The following is a 14,665-nucleotide window of genomic DNA, read 5'->3' as shown; positions in this document are numbered from 1 at the left end:
TGAACTTCGAAGTAAAATTACTAAACGATAAGCAGATATTACACCAACTCAATCTTTAAGAGAGCAGGTGTTAAAAAAGCATGAAAGTTCTGCGAAGCTTAACACCCATTTTTTAAAAGCATGACTAAAAGCAGTCATTTGGAACACAGTATACCTAAAAATTTTATTTCCACAAAATAGTTCACTTGCAAAACCTTTCAAAGATTCCTCCATCTTTTCTTGCCGATTTCGCTCATGACATATTTCTTCTAAGAGATTTGTTGGGGCTAATCTTAACTTCTCAACTTTCTATTTTATAAATGCCAAGAAATTTTATTTTTTGCTATATAGGAAGATTTTTTTAAAAGGATTTTAAGTTTCACTAAAACATATCAACCAAATTTTTTTTTAAATTAATTTCTTATTCACTCATATAATTTATTTAAATTAAGTTAATGCTACATTTTAAAAAGCTTGTTCTAGAGATTAAATTCTCATGTCTAAAACTGGGCTCCATTTTTAATTTGTTGTCAAAATTACCTATTAACCAAAACAAACTTTTCCAACACATTTATCCCCTTTTTGTATTTATTTATATTTATGATATTGATTTTGGTATGTTGTATATGTTATGAATTTTTTATTTTATTGTTATGTAGAGGGAATTATGGCGATTCCATTAAAAAACTACAAAATATTCAAGAACTGACACCCTCTTATTTGGGTGGTAGGGTGGGTAATTGTGTTTTCTATCTATATTTCTTGCTCTTATATATAATTAAAATTGGCTTGTTGAGTTTTGGTTATGAAAAGGGTATTGAGTAAAGATATCAATTTTATTGTTGTTGTTCTGGTTGTTGTGGTGGAAGCTCCTGTGCCATTGATTTTAAAGTTGGAGAGTATACGTTTCTTTCAAAACTATCTCTTGTGTCAGTGAATGTTATAAATACTCAGTTTTCTATTTAGGAATTAAAAACAAATTATCTATAGACAATTCTTTCTTATATAGAATAATACTCCATCCATGCTCACAAATAAATGGTTAAAACTCTCAGGAAAAGATGAAACAAGAAATAGTGGTGAGGATTATGAGGATGCAATTGCTTGGGCTAAATCAACCAAAGGGCTAGTTAAGCATGTCCAAGGTAATCTTGAATTAGGTACATGCAAAAACATTGCAATATTTTTTTATTGTTCTTATTTGTTTCATTGTTGAATTTTAAAAGGAGTTTTTTGAATAAGCCAATTCATTTAGGATCCTACAGATACACTTTTTTCCCTATTCAAAAACCAACCCCTTGTCTCTGTGTTTTCACATCAAGAATTCTTTGCAAATAAAGAGATGTCAAAGGATTTTTTTACTTCCCAAACAAATCCTCCTACATCTATATATAAACATTGGTTTATCAAGAATATGCAAGACAAAACACTTTGCACTGTTGATTTATCGCTAAAGATGACTTAGAACCAAGAGTTTATTATCTAATGGATTTTTTCGTTCTAATACTCTATCCGAGAGTTATCAATATTTGTTAAATATATTATTATCTAATGGAAGGCTATTGAATCAAATAACAAAGGTATTGTTGAGAAAAGGATGACTTTTCCTAGATGAAATAAAAATTGAATTTGTGTAATAAAAGAAAGGTTAACTATTTCTATCCAGCTAATATATTCTTCTATGGACTTTAAGACAATGAGGGCTATATTGGTGAGCATCATTTCTATTAAAAAAAAAAACAGTTTGGTACGCAATTACAAACTGATGTACAAAAAATGTTGCTTTATCATATAAAAAATTCTTGCATGCCACAAGAAACTTTTCATCAGCAAAGAACTTATACCAGAAGGTGTTATCATATATAACTTTAGGACTCTGTTAATATTAGCTAAAATATTATCTTTCCATGAATAGAGGTTAAATATTAAGAATCAGTTAGACTCCATGTATAACATATACTTCCATATATAGATTGGAGACATATATAAGAAAAAGAGAGGAACTCACGATAAACAGGTTCCAAAAACAGAGTCTTATTTGTTTATGTTTTCTTTGGGTTTTCTAAGTATTTTAACATGGTATCAAGCGCAAGTTACTAGATTACATGTCTTTCACGAATTGTTTTCTCTCTCAAGAGAACTTCCTTATGGGTTCTTTATTCTCGACACTGTCTCGATCGATTTTTGGAGTTCTTGATTTTTAGTTCCGCAACTAGGATTTCATCAATATTTGTTGTATTTCTAGGTTTTATTCTTGTTTTGGTGGCTTTTGGATTTTGATGTTTTTCTTCTAGTTCATTTGTGTTGTTTCGGCGCATATGTTTTCCACTTTGGGTATCAATTTTCAACGTTATTTTCTCAACATTTTGGTGAGTTCCATCCTTTCGACACCTTTATTGTTATTCTCGCGTGTGATTATTTTCCTCTAGTAGATCATGTCATACGATAATGTAGACTCATTTCATACTCAGTTTACTAGCAAAAAGTATTATGCTTAAAAGTTTCAATTTAAATTATTTGTCAAATGAAAAGAATTGTGCGGCCATATTGATGTGAGTACTCTCGTACCTCGAGAGGTCGAGGCTTTGTCTAAATGGGAAATCAAGGATGCTCAAGTTATGACTTAGATCCTCAGCTTAGTTGAGCCTTACCTTGTTTTCAATCTAAGGCTTTATACAATTGTCGCTATCATGTGGAATTATCTAAATAAGGTTTATAATCAAGACAACACGACTCGACATTTTCAATTGGAGTATGAGATGGCTAATTTCATATAGGAAAGTCTCTCAATTGAGAAATATTTTTCTGGTTTTCAAAATCTTTGGGCTAATTATTCAGATATTATTTATGCTAATATTCTCATTGCAGCTCTATTTGTTATTCAAATAGTGCATGACACAAGTAAGAGGGATCAATTTTTTATGAAGCTCCATTCTTTTTTTGAAATTGCACTTTCTAATTTGATTAATCACCATCTTGTACCATCTTTGGATGTCTGTTTGAGTGAACTCTTTCATGATGAGCAATGTATTGTAACTCGAGCTGCTATGAAACATAAGGCTAATGTTAGTGCATATATTTTTATGGCTTATGCAACACAGGGGAGGAATAATGGTAGAGACATGTGTATTATCCAATGATTTTGTTGTAAAGCTTTTGGTCATATTGTTAGGGATTGTCCTAAGAAGTTCTGTAATTACTACAAGAAACAAGGTCATATCATCTCTGTTTGTCCTATTTGACCTGAACGGAAGTAGGGTACTATTTATCATGCCTCCACTAATGCCTCTAGTTCTGCTACATTGCTTATTGCCTCGCCAGTTGTTCCTATTCCTACTCATATAGCCTTAACGAACCTGAATGCACTCACTCCTAAAATGGTACACTAGATGATCCTTTTTGCTTTTTCTACTTTTGGGCTCTTAAGTAATCATAAAGTTTCTTCCAAGCCATGGTATTTTAACTCTAAAGCATCTAACCATATGACCAATATTGTTGTTCCTCTTTCCAATATCATAAATTATGAAGGAAGTCTAAAAATTAACATCGTTGATAGCATTTATTTGCCTATTAGTGTTGTTGGTGATCTTTCCTTTTCCTTAACTTATGCTTTTGTGTCCCTGACCTCTCCACAAATCTTATTTATATTGGTCAATTAGTTGATAATAATTGTGATGTCCATTTCTCCCGTTTTGGTTATGTTGTACAAGATCAAGTGTTAGGGAAGATGATCGCAAAAAGGCCTAAAATGGATCGAATCTTTCCTCTTTACATTTCTCCTTCCACTATTATTCTTAGTTTTTCTTTACTTTCCTTTGCATATAATGTTGTTGGTTCTAGTAATAAGATGTTGCATAGATGTCTAGGCCACCCAAACTCTAATGTACTTTGTATTTTGTTTAATTCTAGATTATTAGGAAATAAAGCATGTTCTTCTCTTGATATTTCTTTTGATTGTACACCATACAAACTTGGCAAAAGCAAAGATCTACTTGTCCTCATCATGCATGTCGTGCCTTACAATGTTTCAACATTATTCATAGTGATGTTTAGGGTATTGCACCCAATGTTTCTCATGCGCATTACAAGTATTTTATTACTTTCATTGATGATTTTAATCACTTTACTTTCTCCGGGCTAAGGCTAAAGTTTTTTCCAGTCTTTAAGTGCTTTCTTGCACTTCTTGAGACTCAATTCTACGTCAGCATCAAGGTTTTGTACCCTGATTCTGGCAATGAATATATGTCTAAGAGGAAAAATCATCACCTTTTTTATGTGATAAAAACTCTTTTACTTGAATCATTTATTCCTCCTTGTTTTTTGTGTGAAGCATTTTCTACTTCAATTCATTTGATCAATTGCTTACCCTCTCCTACGTTAAATCATGTTTCTCCTTTCTCTAAGTTGTTTTGGCATTCTTCTTTATATTATAATCTTCGTACATTTAGTTATGTTTGTTTTGTGCATCTCCCTACTCATGAATGACATAAACTTACTGCTTAATATGTTAAGTGTTCTTTTCTTGGTTACATTATACCTCAAAAGGGTTATGTTTGTTATAATCCCCATGTTCATCATATACGAGTTTCTAGAAATGTTATTTTCTTTTAAAATCAATATTTCTTTCCATTTTATGTTGAGCAACCATCTGCATCTTTATCTCTTCTACCTAGCTTTTCTGATTCCACAACAATTATGGAAAGATTCAAACCTAGTTTTGTTTATGAAAAACGTAGTCAACATAAGTCTGATTCCACTTCTTATGTGCTCCCTTCCGATCTTGACCCAACACCTGATCCTACTCCTGCTTCTACCATTTTTCATCGGTTTTCTCGTTCTTCTTGACCCCCTAATTGATATGGTTTCTTTTATCTTGTCTTTCTTTTTGCTACTTTATCCATTATTCTCATTCCCTCTAGCTACAAACAAGCCATGCAATATGAGTGTTGGTAACATGCAGTGCAAATAGAACTTCAAGCACTTGAGAAGAATCACATTTAGGATATTGTTCCTTGTTCTCCTATAGTCAAACTTATTGGGAGTAAATGGGTCTTCTTTGTAAAACTTCATTCAGATGGCTTTTTAGATCGATACAAAGCTCACCTCGTAGCTCTAGATAACAAGTAGGAATATGGGATTGATTATGAGAAGACATTTGCTCATGTTACCAAAATGACCATAGTTCAAACCATTTTAGCTATTGCCGCTTCGCATTCGTGGAAACTATATTAGATGGATGATTAGTACTTAAAAGTGCATGTTTATCAAGGTTTTATATCATCATTTTGCACTTGAAGTATCAATAACTCCTTAACTAAAGCATGTTTTATAATAGCAAGTTTGATATTATAAGATACCTTAATTTATGGTAAATGTTCATCTTAAATGCAGGCCTAATACTTAAATAAAAGGATTGATTGATGAGTTTAAGTATTGAAAGTGAAAGGACAAAGAGATGGCCAAACTTAGAAAAGAGATGTCGGTGCAGTCCAAACCAGAACATTGCTCGGTAATTGGATCATATTCGGAGCTCTAGATCTCGGATTTAGGTCCATTTTATATGGATGGAAAGGTAAGACAAAGTTCTACAACTTTCATGGGAGCCCAAGATCTAAGAAGGCCGTTTTGAAGTCCAAATTGAAGGAACAACGAAGAAGTCCGAAGCTGTCCTGCAGCCCAGACACTATTTAGTTTTCAGCCCATATCTTGAGTTCTAGAAGTCCAAATGACCTCATCTGTTTTTTGTTGGAAAGCTGAGACAATTTCCTAGAACATTCTTGAGGATTCTGGGCAAATTATGATGTTAGCAATGACGTTTTGTTCATACAAGAAGATAAGGATTGTCACCAAAGTCAAGATGTGGCCACCCACTCATCAATTAGTCAACAAATCAATAGTTCTAAATTTTGGCCTATAAAAGGAGGCACTTACCATGTATTAAGGCATCTTGGTTTCCAGATCAAGATCATACTCTTGCTTTCTCTCTTTGTATTGCTTATGTTTTGCTTTCATTAATATCAAGTTTATGCACTTCATTTTCTTTCCTTTACTTAGTTAACTTCTTTCTCATTTATGTTCTTATCTTGTTCATCTATGTTTCTTTCTTTCATTATTTTTAGCTAAGTTAATTATGTCAAGGTGAAAAGGGTACACTAATGGTATAAGAATAAGTATAATATAAATTTAACATGGACCTTAACGTTGGATACTAACATGTTTTATATTTGTTATCTTGTTCACTTTTAATACTTTGCTTGTTAAATGGTTAATCTAGATTTATGTTGTATAACACTTGGTACAACAAATACTTGGTACTTTCATAGCCCATACTGTATGGTATAACCGACACCTGAGCTATGAAAGGGACTTGATTTGTTTTGATAACAATAAGTTATAATCATGAATGCCTGCCAACATTTACAAGTATTAGCTTTATTCGAATAAAATAACTAATGTAATCATGTTAACAATTTATAATCTGATGAGAACCTCCTTTATGTGTGATTTCCATTTGAGTAATAAGAGTTTATATTATACTTGTTTGAAGTACCATTAGTGGATCCTCTAACCTTGACATTTGTTTTTATCATTGTTTAATCCTTACGTTAATCTTTTATCTCAAAGTTCTCATTAATTTCTTCATCTTCTGTTATTATTATTATTATCATTATTATTATTATAATTATTTACATTTTGTTTATATTATATAATATATATCTTTTGATCTTTTCATAAACTCAGTATATAGGCTGGAAACCTGTGACCCGATCTTTAGATCATTCTCAGGTATAACAACGCCACGTACTGAGTATAATAATTATTATTATTGTTATTATTGTTGTTGTTGTTGTTGTTATTGTCTTGTTATTTATAATTTATACAATTAACCTCTCTGTGGTTCGACCCCAGTCTTGCCGGGTTATTTATTACTTTGACACTCCTGTACTTGGGAAAAGACATCAAGCTTTTGGTCGTGTCAAGTTTTTGGCGCCGTTGCCGGGGAGGTAAATTCTTGTATAAATTATAATATTTAATTTATTTTCTCTTTTTACTTAACTTTTTTTCTTTGTTTTGTTTTGTTTCTTTTTCTTCTCTTTTCTTTTCTTCCTTTTATTCTCTTTTTACACGTGCATGCGAGTTTGGTCACGTACATTAAGTGGTCGACTTTCTAGGGTATCCTCATCATTTTCAGAAAATATGGCCGAAGAAGATAATCAATCACTTCATAATGAGAATAACCGTATGAGAACACTTAGAAACCACATGAATCCCACAAGAACAAGTGCACCCTCATGCATAGTTTTCCCTCCTGATGCATCTCATTTTAATTTTAAGCCAGACATTATTCAACTCTTACCATCTTTTCATGGCTTAGACTTAGAAAATCCATACTTGCATTTAAGGGAATTTGAGGAGGTCTGTAATACCTATAATGACTCAAATTGTAGCATGAACACCATTCAATTAAAGCTTTTTCCTTTTTCATTAAAAGATAAAGCTAAAACATGGCTACAAAATTTGAGACCAGGATCTATTCGTGCTTGGGATGAAATGCAACAATAATTTTTAAAGAAGTTTTTTTCCATCTCACAGAACAAACTCTTTCAAAAGACAAATCATCACTTTCACTCAAAAACCAGGAGAAACATTTTACCAATGTTGGGATAGGTATCGGGATTTGCTTAATACTTGCCCTCATCATGGTTTTGAAACATGGAGATTGGTTTCATATTTTTATGAAGGTTTAACACCTAGAGATAGGCAAATGGTTGAATTGATGTGCAATGAAACTTTCGAAGATAAAGACCCTAATGAAGCAATGGAGTACCTAGACTTGCTAGCCGAAAATGCTCAAAATTGGGACACCACAGGTACTTATGAGGCACCAAGTAAAACTCAACCTCATACATCTAGTGGAGGTATGCACAACCTTAGGGAAGATCATGATCTCCAAGCCAAGTTTGCATCTTTAGCTAGAAAAGTCGAGGCACTAGAATTGAAAAAGAATGATCAATTAAAATTTGTTCAAGACATTATGTGTCAAATCTGTGAAACCAAGGAACACTCAACAAATGATTGTCCAACTTTGCCTTCTTTTAAGGAATGCCTCCATGAACAAGCCCATGCTTTAAACAATTTCCAAAGACCCAACCATAACCCATACTTACAAATGTATAACCCTGGTTGGAGAAATCACCCAAATTTCAGTTGGAAGAGTGATAGCAAAAATGCACAAACTTCACAACCACCGTTTCAAGCACACCATAATTTTCAAAATTCTCATGGATATGCACCTCCTTATGCTCCACCTCCTAGAAGAAATCTTGAGGAAACATTGCATGCATTCATTGAAAAGCAGGAGACAATCAACACTCAACTTTCTCAAAGCATGACAGATTTTAAAGATGCTCTTGCAAAATTAACAACTGCTATCAGTTTTCAAGAGAAAGGTAAGTTTCCTTCTCAACCACAACAAAATCCAAAGGGGCAATACAATGCAAATGCAAGTAGTTCTGGAAGCCAACACATGGATCAAGTCAAATCAGTCATCACTCTTCGTAGTGGTAAAGTTATTGAAAAACCCATTCTTAAACCTTGTGAGAAAGATGATGAGTCTATCTCTGAGGGTAAGGAATGGGTTGAACCTGAACATTGCAAAGAGAAGGATGATTCCCCGCCAGCACTTCCATTTCCTCATGCCATGACCAAACAAAGGAAAGTCAATCACAACTCTGAAATCTTTGAAACTTTCAAACAGGTAAGGATCAATATACCTTTGTTGGATGCTATTAAACAGGTTCCTTCATATGCTAAATTTTTGAAAGATTTGTGCACTGTGAAGAGAAAACTGAATGTGAAAAAGAAAGCCTTTTTAGCCGAACAAGTAAGTGCCATTCTTCAGAACAATAATGCTTTGAAATATAAAGACCCTGGTTGTCCTACAATATCTTGCTTTATTGGAGAACATAAAATTGAAAGAGCCTTACTTGATCTTGGAGCTAGTGTGAATTTACTTCCATATTCAGTTTTTCAGAGTCTCAATCTAGGTGAGTTAAAACCAACCTCTGTAACTCTTTTACTTGCTGATAGATCTGTAAAAGTGCCTAGAGGAATAGTTGAAGATGTGTTAGTACAAGTCGATAAATTCATTTACCCTGTAGATTTTGTTGTCTTGGATACACAACCTGTTGAAGCATGTAATTCAATTCCTGTCATTTTAGGACGTCCATTTCTTGCCACTTCTAATGCATTGATTAATTGTAGGAATGGACTGATGAAGCTATCATTTGGAAACATGACATTGGAGATGAATATTTTCAATATTTACAAGCAACCTGGAGATGATAATGATTTACAAGAAGTGGACTTTATTGAAAAATTAGTTTATGATCAATTTCAAACCACTTCTAGTGAAACTGAGATTGATGAATCTGATGATTTGCAAATGGTCTACTTTCAGGAATCAAAGGCATGCAATTGGAGACCATAAATTGAAGAATTGCCATCACGATCAATTGAGCTCATACCCTCAAGTGTTCAACCACCAAAACCTGAATTGAAGCCGTTACCATTTAATCTCAAATACTCATTTTTGGGAGAAAATGAAACTTTTCTGGTAATAATCTCTTCCACACTTAATGCACATCAAGAAGGTAAGTTATTACAGATTTTGAAAACGCACAAAAATGCATTAGGATGGACCATAACTGACATAAAAGGAATTAACCCTTTGATTTGCACACACAAGATTTATTTGGAGGAAAATGCTAAACCCTCTAGAGAAATGCAACGAAGGCTTAATCCTAATATGAAAGAAGTAGTGAAAAATGAAGTCATTAAGCTTCTAGATAATGGAATCATTTATCCTATTTCTGACAGCAAATGGGTAAGTCCTACCCAAGTTGTACCCAAAAATTCTAGAGTTACTGTGATAACAAATGAGAAAAATGAGTTAATTCCAACTAGGACTGTTACTGGTTGGCGCATGTGCATTGACTATAGGAAACTTAATTCTATGACTAGAAAAGATCATTTTCCTTTACCTTTCATGGATCAAATCCTAGAAAGAGTTGCAGGTCATGAATTTTATTGTTTCCTAGATGGCTATTCAGGTTACAATCAAATTGAAATTGCATTGGAAGATCAAGAGAAGACTACTTTCACATGTCTATTTGGTACTTTTGCATATCGAAGGATGCCTTTTGGATTATGTAATGCACCAGCCACGTTTCAAAGATACATGCTTAGCATATTCAGTGATATGGTTGAACATTTTCTTGAGATTTTTATGGATGATTTTTCTGTTTTTGGTGATTCATTTGATGATTGTTTGACTAACTTAGAAAAGGTTTTGAGCAGGTGTGAAGAGAAGAATCTTGTACTGAATTGGGAAAAATGTCATTTTATGGTAACAAACGACATTGTACTTGGTCACATTGTTTCATCAAAAGGAATTGAGGTTGACAAATCTAAAATTGAGTTAATTGCCAACTTACCAACACCAAAGTCTGTTAAGGATGTTAGATCATTCTTAGGACATGCTGGTTTTTACAGAAGGTTCATCAAAGATTTTAGTGTAATATCTAAGCCCTTGAGTAACTTCTAACAAAGGATAATATTTTTGAATGGACTGAATATTGTGAAGAAGCCTTTGTTAAACTTAAAAACTTGCTTACTTCTGCTCCTGTCATTTAACCTCCTGATTGGTCATTACCTTTTGAAATAATGTGTGACGCTAGTGATTATGTTGTTGGTGCTGTCTTGGGACAAAGAAAAGATAAGAAACCTTATGTGATTTACTATGCAAGTAAAACTTTAAATAGTGCTCAAATGAATTACACCACCACTGAAAAAGAATTACTTGCAGTAGTATTTGCTTGTGATAAATTCAGATCTTATCTTGTTGGCTCACCTGTTGTTGTTTTTAGTGATCATGCAGCATTGAAATATCTTCTTTCTAAGAAAGATTCTAAGGCTAGATTGGTGCAGTGGATTTTGTTACTTCAAGAATTTGATATCACAATCAAAGACAAGAAAGACACCGAAAATATTGTTGCAGATCATTTGTCAAGATTGACAACAGATTCGAAATCTGACATCACACCAATCGATGACTACTTTCCCGATGAATCTTTATTTTCCGTTTCTATGATGCCTTGGTTTGCTAATATTGTTAATTTTCTTGTTTCAGGACAATTGTCAGCTCATTGGAGTACCCAAGACAAAAGAAAGTTCTTGAACAAAGTGAAGAACTTTTATTGGGATGACCCTTATTTATTCAAATATTGTCCTGATCAAATATTTCGAAGATGCATTCCTGACAATGAGGTAAGTAGTGTCATTAAATTTTGTCATTCTGAGGCATGTGGGGGTCATTTCTCATCAAGAAAGACTACTGCAAAAATCTTACAAAGTGGATTTTATTGGCCCACCATGTTCAAAGACTCACATGCATTCTGCAAGACTTGTGAAAATTGTCAAAAGTTGGGATCTATTTCAAAACGTCACATGATGCCTTTAAATCCTATTCTTGTCATTGAGATCTTTGACTGTTGGGGTATAGATTTCATGGGTCCATTTCCTCCATCATTTGGTTTCGTGTATATATTAGTCGCAGTAGATTATGTTTCAAAATGGATAGAGGCAATTCCAAGTCGAAACAATGATCACAAAACAGTGATAAAGTTTTTGAAAGACAATATTTTGAGTCGATTTGGAATTCCTCGAGCCATTATAAGTGATGGTGGAACACATTTCTGCAACAAGCCATTTGTTTCTTTAATGAAGAAATATGGAATCACACACAAAGTTGCCACCCCTTATCACCCTCAGACAAGTGGACAAGTAGAGCTTGCTAATAGGAAGATCAAACAGATCTTGGAGAAAACGGTGAACCCTAATCGGAAAGACTGGTCTTTAAGACTTAATAATGCACTTTGGGCTTATCGAACTGCATATAAAACATCATTAGGTATGTCACCTTATAGACTAGTCTATGGAAAACTTTGTCACTTGCCTGTGGAAATTGAACATAAAGCTTATTGGGCTATTAAAGCTTTCAATTCAAACATTGATGATGTTAGTCAGCTGCGAAAATTGCAAATAAATGAGCTTGAGGAAATTAGAAATGATGCATATGACAATTCAAGAATTCATAAAGCAAGAATCAAAGAGTTTCATGACAAGAAAATACTGAGAAAAACATTCAATGTTGGTCAAAAAGTCTTGCTTTATAATTCTCGACTCCATTTATTTCCTGGAAAACTAAGATCCAGATGGAGCGGTCCTTTTATTGTGAAACATGTGTATCTATATGGGGCCTGTGATATCGAGAATCCAAAGAATGGCAATGTTTTCAAGGTAAATGGGCATCGGTTGAAAGTTTATTTTGATAATTTTTCAGTTGAAAATGACTCTACTGAATTGAGTGATCCTGTATATAAAGATTGATTCTTTTTCTCACATTGTTTTGTGTATCTTTTGTTTTGCTAGTTTCTCTCACCCCAGTCAAATGGCGGATAACGGTACTCCGTGACTCTTAAGTCGGTTCTTTCAGTTTCCCATGATAACTGATATTTGTGTATATAATTGTGAAATTCTCTGCTCTTTCTTCTTTCTTTGAATCTCTCATCCAATTCTCATTTGAAAATGGACACCACTCTTGAAAAATTGAAAAAGTATTTTCCCGCTCTGCCTCAAAATGCGATTACAAAAATTTACCGTGCTAGGTGTGAAAGATTGAGGTTGTTAATGAACCATGAAATTCTTGAAGATATTCGCTGGCTAATTGAAGCAAAGGTCCGATTATCAGGTGAGTCCTCCAATTCTTTCATTTCACACATGCCTGGAACAGGTAAAAGCACTTTTGCAAAGAAACGTCGAGCAAAACGACTGAAAGTCTGTCACAGATGTGCCAGATGGACTTGTAATGTGACATGTCGTTCTTTAGGAATGGTATCTGTAAACCGTGAAGATAAAATACAATTCATTAAGGATGGCCTGAGTAAGGGGTCTTTAGATAATCTTTTGTTGACCCTTGAGACGCATCCTAGTGGAGATGTGCATCGTGTAATTCATGATTTATGGCCACAATTCCATAAAGAACATGATCGACTTAGTCTTGGGAATCTGACTAAAAAAGACCCTGTTTGCCAGTTTTTAAGAAAACTGGATGGGAAGCTTATCCCCGACCCATAGAGGGCGTTTAAGCCGTTCTTGGACGTAAAACCAAGGGAAGATGTGAGCCACAATCACAACTACCTGTACATACATGATTTGTCAAAATAAATAAATAAATAAAGAGAGAGAGTGTGAGACTACAGCTGACCTACATGTAGGTGGTATGATTGCATTTTCACTTTTTCATCTATAAATTCTTCTCTTCCTTCCCTTCATTTCTACTCATCCCATACATTCATCAAATATAGAAGTGTGTAGAAATGGCAGGTTCCTCAAGTCATCACATAAAAAATATTTATGTTTTCGGTGGATCCAGTCCTGGGAAAGAAAAAGAGTTTTTAGAATCAGCAAATCATCTTGGTCAGGTACTAGCTGAGAGAAAGATTCATTTAGTGTATGGGGGAGGCAGCCTTGGGTTAATGGGAGGTGTTTCAATGGCTGCATTTTTAGGAGGTGTTTCAATGGCTGCATTTTTAGGAGGCAGTCAAGTTTTGGGGGTTGTCCCCAAAGCTTTAGCAAATGGGGACATCATTGGAAAAACAATTGGAGAGGAACTACAGGTCCCAACAATGTCTGACCGACTGAATACCATGTTTAACCATGCTGATGCCTTCATTGCCTTACCAGGTGGTCTAGGCACATTAGAAGAGATCTTTCATATTTCATCTTGGGCCCAACTGCACATTCACCATAAACCTATAGGTTTGTTAAATGTTAATGGTTTTTATGATAAGTTGTTGTCTTTCCTTGATCAAGCTGTGGAACAGGAATTTCTAACATCTTCGGCACGACAAATCATAATCTCTGCTGCTACTGCTGAACAATTGATTGACCAACTACAATCTTTCATCCCTGTCATTGATCCTTGCATGATTCGCCTAAATTGGTCAACTAAGAAAAGCCGTAAAAAGCTTAGATTAGATTTGAGCCTTCATCTGTGAAACTTTGTGTCTTTTGGTTTTATTAATAGCATATTATTTTGTTTTGTTACTTCTTATATTTGTTTAAGTGTGTTTCAGGTTTATCATTGTTCGTTGTTTCAGGTAATGTCTTTTTTACTCTATCTTTCTACCTTAGGACATTGAGGACAATGTCTCGTTTTGGTTGGGGGGAGAGGGTAGTAGTTTTTAAAAAAAAAAAACTAACCAATTAACTGTTGTTTTTTTAAAAAAAAAAAACCATTTGGCAAAACTGTTATTACTAGGATGGCAGAGTAAAGAGGTATTCTTGAGACGCATCGTAGTAAAAATTTTCTAATGGTTATTTGCAATATTCATAACAAGGCCTATTAGAATACTTCTTGAAATATTCAGGTTTACAAACTCTCGCATTATTATCACTTAATTATGCTCCTATACTCATTTAACAAGTATTATTAAACCTTCATTTTCACACACACACACTTTAACATATGATTGTAGGGTTGCACATTGGATTATTACATTATTTATGTTCTTTTGTTGAAGGTAACAACTAAGGGTAAGGGATAGTATATAATTTGCAAAAA

The sequence above is a fragment of the Populus alba genome, chromosome 5 (genome assembly GCF_005239225.2).
Source record: "Populus alba chromosome 5, ASM523922v2, whole genome shotgun sequence".
In the NCBI taxonomy this organism is placed as follows: Eukaryota; Viridiplantae; Streptophyta; class Magnoliopsida; order Malpighiales; family Salicaceae; genus Populus; species Populus alba.
Note: the sequence above shows the minus strand (reverse complement) of the source record.